This window comes from Phymastichus coffea, unplaced genomic scaffold (genome assembly GCF_024137745.1).
Source record: "Phymastichus coffea isolate CEN01 unplaced genomic scaffold, Cenicafe_Pcof_1.1 PCOF00011, whole genome shotgun sequence".
NCBI classification, from domain to species: domain Eukaryota; kingdom Metazoa; phylum Arthropoda; class Insecta; order Hymenoptera; family Eulophidae; genus Phymastichus; species Phymastichus coffea.
The window spans coordinates 2584180-2590784 of record NW_026706822.1 but is presented as its reverse complement, the minus strand read 5'-3'; positions in this window follow the sequence as shown (position 1 = coordinate 2590784).

The window sequence follows — 6605 nt, the reverse complement described above, 5'->3', positions numbered from 1 at the left end:
GTCTGTGATATAAGCAGCTGGGCTGCCTCGCACCTACGCAGGTTTCCTTGTAAGATTCCTGTCATTGTCGTGTCTGCTTCCGGCACTCCTCCAGCGCTGCCCGGTAGGCCGCGCACGCTCCCGTTCCCGGGACGTGCGCCCTCTCCGTTGCACGCGCCTCGGAACATAGGAAGCACGTCGGCTGTTTGGTGGGGCAGGCTCTCCCGACATGGCCGGTCCCCCCGCACCTCCAACAGCACTGTCCTCTGTCAGGTCCTGTGCAGTCCGTTCGTCTATGTCCGTATCCGAGGCACCGGTAGCACCTCTGGACCGTCAATCTTTCTCTCAGCCGACAGTTGACCCAGCCGATCTTGATTCTGCCCTTCTTGAGCAGTTTGTGGGCCGTGTCTCTGTCTGCTTCGAATACTGCCATATAAACGTCGTGTTTATTCGGTCCGAAAATGTGGATCTTAAAGTCCGCATCTTGTCCTGTTTCTCGTTTCAATGCGTTCTGTACATCATTCGTGTCTGTAACACAGTCGAGGTCTAGTATCTCTAGCGTCTGTCCGTGTGTCATGTCTCGTACATTACCCTCATTTCCAAGAGTAACCTGGAGTTTCTCCTGGAACTTCCGTCTTGCGTCTGCGTTACAGCGAAAGCGCATGAGGAGTCCTCCGTCCTTAGTCTTCCGATATCCCGAGATACTCACTTTAGAGCCCTCGGGATTAATCTCCGTCTTTAGTCGGCGCAGGGTATCCGCGTACGTTCGTCCGTCGTTTGGCCGTACCAGTATAACGTTGGTCCCCCCCTTCCGGCGGGAACCAGCCGCCCTGGGCCGGTTCTTGTCTAGTTCGGGCCGTTTGTTCCCGTGGATAGGCGCCGCCGCTGCGGATGTCGAAGCTAGTGGCCTCTCCCTCCGCGCGCCCAGCGCCACCACAGGGGTAGTCTGTTGCGTCTTCTGTTTGAGGGAAGTCGTCTCCGTCATTTGGTCATTAGTCTTCTGTTTAGACTTCCTCTTTTTTCTGTTCGCGGAGTTCACCGTGGTCCAGCCTGACTCGTCCGCAACCCTTTGATAGGCCACGGCTTGCTCAGGGCTGGCCCCCGTGTCCTCCCTCTTTCTTTTCTGTCTTTCTGTCCTCCTATCGTTTACGGACTCCAGGAGGGGATTTAGGCGGTCGCATTCACTCCATGCAATCTCCACCGCCTCCTTTATTACAGCCATACTAGTCGTTATGTCCGTACTAATATTTCTCTGTATCTTAGTCCGTGCCTCCATCTTTTCGAGCGCGGCATCAATGCGCCTGAGCTGCGTGCGAAACAGCTGGAGGTTTTCTGTCATATGTCCGTTGTCATTGTCCACGTCTTTCATGTCGGCGTCAGTGTTGGAGGTCTGCTTTTCGGAGCCCTCGTTTTTTCGCGCAGGTGGCACTTTTATGCGCCGCAGCGGTACCGTCACGTCTCGTGTATCACTAGTTCTTGTCGGTGTTCGTCCTGTCGTTGGTTCTTGGCCCTCAGCGGCAGAGACGTAGCTCACTCCGCTGCCGCCGCTCGACCCACTGTCCGTCCTCTATCGTCTCGGTATGTTCAGTAGTTTCTTGTCATTTTTTCCTGTCTTTCCCCCCATTCCCATGCACAAAGTGCGGCCCTCAAAATCCGTGCCGCTGCCCGTGGCCACCGGGGCTTTCACCCGATCGGAACCCGGGGTGGATTCCTCCTGAGAAGGAGTTACCACTTGAGGTACATCAATGTTTTCATTGTGCATATTCATATTGTTGGTTTTGTCCCGTTGTGCTGAAGGTCCCTCGTGGTCGCGACTCCACGAACCGTGCTGGGACAACGCACGGCCCCTGAGGTCCCCCCCCCTGTATGTTTACCCTGTGTGTTCAGTGTTCCCCCCTGTGGTGTGTGCGTGTACGTGAGTGCCCATAGGCGAAACCGGGCTTCATTCACGGGGAGAGTCCGTTTAAAGATATCCCCTTCTCTCGCTTTCGGGCGGCTTCGTTTATAGGAGTCCCCGACCATTCGCTTTTCGGTAAGACCCGTTTATAGGGTCACCGAGCATTCAGTTCTCCGGTTTGCCAGAAGGCGTGTGTGTGTGAGTGTTTGCGTAGTGTGTGTGTGTGTATGTGTATGAGTGATTAATGGTTGGACACATCGGCAGAATACCATTATCTTTTGCGTCATTTGTGAGCCATATCTTCCTCTTGGCCGTGTCCGTTATAGCGTTGCTGCTCAGAGCATTGACGCGACGGACAACGTTTCCACCGGGCACGTCGTGGACGTTGGAAGCTAGCATTTGCCCAGTGAGGTGTTACCAGTCACTGGACCAGCCCGGCATTATTATTATTATTATTATTATTATTATTATCATTATTATTATTATTATTATTATTATTATTATTATTTTTCTTTTTTTTTTTTTTTTTACAAGGAGTTGCGGAATCCTTTTTGCGGATTCCCCTTAGTCTTGATCTAAGGAGGTATGTGGGACTCCCCAAAAAAAAAAAAAAAGACAGGCCTACCCACTAAACCGCCATCTCCTTGTTGTCCTTCCCCCAGCCAGGGACTATGTTGATATTACTTCTGACTGGGGGTTCTGTCTGTGTTCCTTCGTTCGTATCGTTTTACCGTGCGTCGTTACGTCGCGTCAATCCGTCTGCTCAGTCGTCCTTCAGACAGTCGTCCGCGTTCTTACGTCTTATTATGGTTTCCGTATAGGTAGCGACTAAACGCCACCATTCGGGTTTATGCAGCATCACCTCTACAATGTTATCGGGGGTGATGTTGCCAACTGTTGTCTCTAGTTCTCGTCTGAGTCTTGTCCAGCGGTCGCACCCGAAAAACGTGTGTTCCGCGTCGTCTCGTTCGTGTCCACAATACTTGCAGTCGGGTGTTCGTACTCGGTTCATATTATGGAGGTACCGTCGAAAGTACCCGTGGCCCGTCAAGAGCTGGGTGACGTGAAAATTCACATCACCAAAATTCCTTCCAAGCCACGGTCTCACGTCCCGTATCAGTCGTCTCGTCCATTTGCTACCTCGTTCTTCTGTCCATCGGTCTTGCCACATGTCGATCGTCCTTTCGCGTTCAACGATTGCCGCGTTCTTTCGTCCTATGTCTGCGCTGCTCCCATAGATCCTTTTGCGTTCCGAGGCAAGAAGATCCACGGGTATTACGCTCGCCACCACCAGGACAGCCTGCGCAGAGACTGTTCGGTAGGAGCAAGCGATTCGCAGAGCGCCCTGTCTCTGTACCATCGTCATTGTCTTACAGTACTTCTTTGTCTTCAAGGAATCTGCCCATATTTCCGCGCCGTATAAGAGGATCGAGTGAGCTGTCGCCATTAGCAGTCGCCGCTTTTCTGGTCTCGGTCCCGTCGTGTTTGCCATCAGGCGGCTCAAGGATGTTATCCTCTCTGCCGCTTTTCGGGCTGTCTTCTGTATGTGAGGCCAGAAGGTCATCTTCGTATCGAGGGTTACCCCAAGGTACTTGACTTCCCCTTTGGTCTCCGTTTCGTATGTACCCACTCTCATGGGTAGTATCGTCTGTATGCGTCTTTTCGTGAGAAGCATAAGTTCCGTCTTTTCTGTTGCGAGTTGCAGTCCGTGTTCTGTCATCCATCGTCCAACTCGTCTCATGGTCTGGTTCAACGTCAGCTGCGCCAGCTCGGGAGATCTCTCCGTGATCACCGCCGCCACGTCATCAGCGTAGGCGACGAGGGTCACTCCGAGTGGCATCCCAAGCCGAAGCAGACTATCGTATAGACCATTCCAAAAGTCGGGTCCCAGTATCGACCCCTGAGCCACCCCAGCGGTGACCTGTCTCGTTACCTGTCCTTCGATCGTCTCGTACGTTATTCGTCTGTTTCTCAGATAATCCTCCACAACCCGAACCAGGTACGGTGGAATCCGAAAGTTGCTTTTCAGCGCCTCCAAGATATCCACCCACCTGGCCGAGTTAAAAGCATTTCTGATGTCGAGCGTCGCTAGCAGCACAATGGGTCGCGCCGCATGGCAGTGTCTGTCTAGTTCCAGGAAAGAATCAATCACCTTTTGGATCGCTCCAATCGTCGACCGACCCTTCCTGAAGCCGAATTGCAAATCTGAGAGACCCCCTCCGGCCTGTATCGCGTCCGTCAGTCTCGGTCTGAGTAATTGTTCAAAGAGTTTACCAGTAGTGTCAAGTAAACTCAACGGCCGGTAGGCCGAAGGAGTGCCAGGGTCGCCCCTACCTTTTGGAATAAGAACGAGCCTCGCCTCCTTCCACCGATCGCTGAACGTTCCTGTCGTCAAGCACGTATTGTACAGGTCGAGAAGTATCTCCGGCCGTAGACGAGCCACGAGCCGGAGGATCTCGGATGATACTCCGTCCGGTCCCGGTGCCTTACCCGTCTTCATCGCATTCGTTGCTCTGATGAGCTCCTCAGCGGTAAAAGCGGGGGGCATTTGTGCGTCCACGTCATCCATCACGTTTGTCCTAATCGAGTGCGTCGGAAACAATCCGTCAACAATCCGTCCTGCTGTTTCGGCATCTTTAAGTTCCGGTGAGACTCGGGCCCCTAGTTTCCCGGTCACAATCTTGTAGCCGGTTCCCCAGGGATCCTCGTTCACCTCCTCGCAGAGCTTCCTCCAGCATCGCGTCTTGCTGTCCCGTATTGCTTTCGTCAGCGTCTTCCGTGCTGTTTTGTATATGGCCTGAAGGTTTTCCCTTTCGGGTCCACCTCCAGCCCTCGTCGCACGTCGCCGATTTGCCAGGCATATCTTGCGTAGCTCGGCTATTTCGTCCGTCCACCAGTATTGTGGTCGTCTTTTTTGTATCTGTCGTCGTTTCGTCATTGTGCTGGTGCACAAGTTGTTTATTAATTTCGCCGTCTCGTCTGTCAGTCTTTCCGTTCTTCGCCGGCCCGTTAGATCAGGAGGAATCTTCGACCCCGGGGCTGATGCCGCCGTCAACTCCTCCGAAAATTTTTGTCGGTCAAGTTTGTTAAGGTTCCACCGCGGGGGTTGGTGGATTCTCGTTTGTCTCGTTTCTGTCCGTCCCTCCACTTCGAAGACGATGTATTGATGGTCGCTGGCTGTATAGTCCTCGACCACCCGCCACCCCCTCAGCCGTGACAGGATTCTGTCCGACGTCATCGTCACGTCAGGGATGGAGTCTCCAATCCCTGGTCGTCTGTACGTCGGCGTGTGTCCCGTATTTACTACTGCTAGGTCCAACCTTGCGGCCATTTCCAGCAGCAGTCGTCCACGTCGGTTCGTTTCGTTCATTCCCCACTCGATCGCCCTCGTATTAAGATCCCCCGCAACGATGACATCTCCGGGCAGGTCCCTGATCCCGTCCTCTAACAGCGTCGCCTTCCTTTCGAACTCCGCCGCGGTGCAGTTGGGTGTCAAGTAGACGCTGACATAAGTGACAGCGCCGACTGTAGCCCAGACGTAGTCGTCCCCGACTCCGCGGTTGGAGACTCTAAATTGAGCGGCGCCCCTTACCCAGATAGCAGTGGTCTCTGTCCTGTTTGTAATGTATGTCTGGGACATCCTTTTTCTGTATGGTTCACACAGGATCAGAATATCCGCGTCATGTTCGTCGGCTATCTGCGGTAGGAGCATGTCTGCAGTCCTACTTCTATTCAAGTTTCCTTGTACTACTCTGTCCGTCTTCCGGCACGCCTCCTGCACTCCTCCAGCGCGGCCCGGAACACGGCACACCTGCCGTTTCCGGCGAGGTGGGCGACGTCCCCATGCCCGGCCTCGGAGCACAGTGGGCAGACCGGTTCTCCTTTGCATTCCGTCGCGTAATGTCCGGATGCGCCGCATTTGCGGCAGCATTTTGTCCTGTCCTTGCCCGTACATTCGGCCTTCACGTGGCCGAAGCCCAGGCACCTGTAACATTTCGTCATCGTCAGTCTTTTTCGGACGCGGCAGTGCACCCAGCCAATTCCGATCCGACCGCGCCGCAGCAGCGCCTCGGCTTCTCGCGATTCCATTTCGCAGACCGCCATATACTGCTCAGCGCGGTTAGGACCGAAAATGTGGACCCGAAAGTCTGTGTCTCGCCCAGACTCTCGTCTGAGCGCGTCCGTCACGTCTTCCGGAGTCGCAACGCAGTCCAGATCCATGATCTCCAATTGTACCTTGGAAGTCATAGCCCTGACACTGCCCGCTTCCCCGATGGCCTCCTGGATCTGTCGCTCAAACACGTCGCGTCCGTCTGGTTTGTCTGCGTCTACCTGCAGCTTCAATAGGCACAGACCGTTCTTAGTCTTCCTCAGGGTCGTCACCTGTACGTGACTCTCCTTCGGATCGATCGTTGTCCGGATTTTTCGGACGATATCGGAGTACGACGCGTGTGTCCCCGGTTTAACGAGGACAGCGAGTCCCCTTTTCTGGTGGGCCGGTCTGTCCTTGTCAGGTCGATTCCTTGCGTCCGTTTTCTTTTTTGTTTTTTTCCGTGTAACGGTCTGCCAGTCTTTGGTCGAATCTGTCGTCGGTGGCCTCTTTTGTGAGGGCTCCGGCGTGGTTCCGGTCAGCGAACGTTTCCGTTTCGTCTGTGGCGTCTCTGCGTTGTTGTTCGTCGTCGTGCTTGTCTTGTTGCTGTCTCGTCGGTGTCCTTCCGGAGCTGTGTCC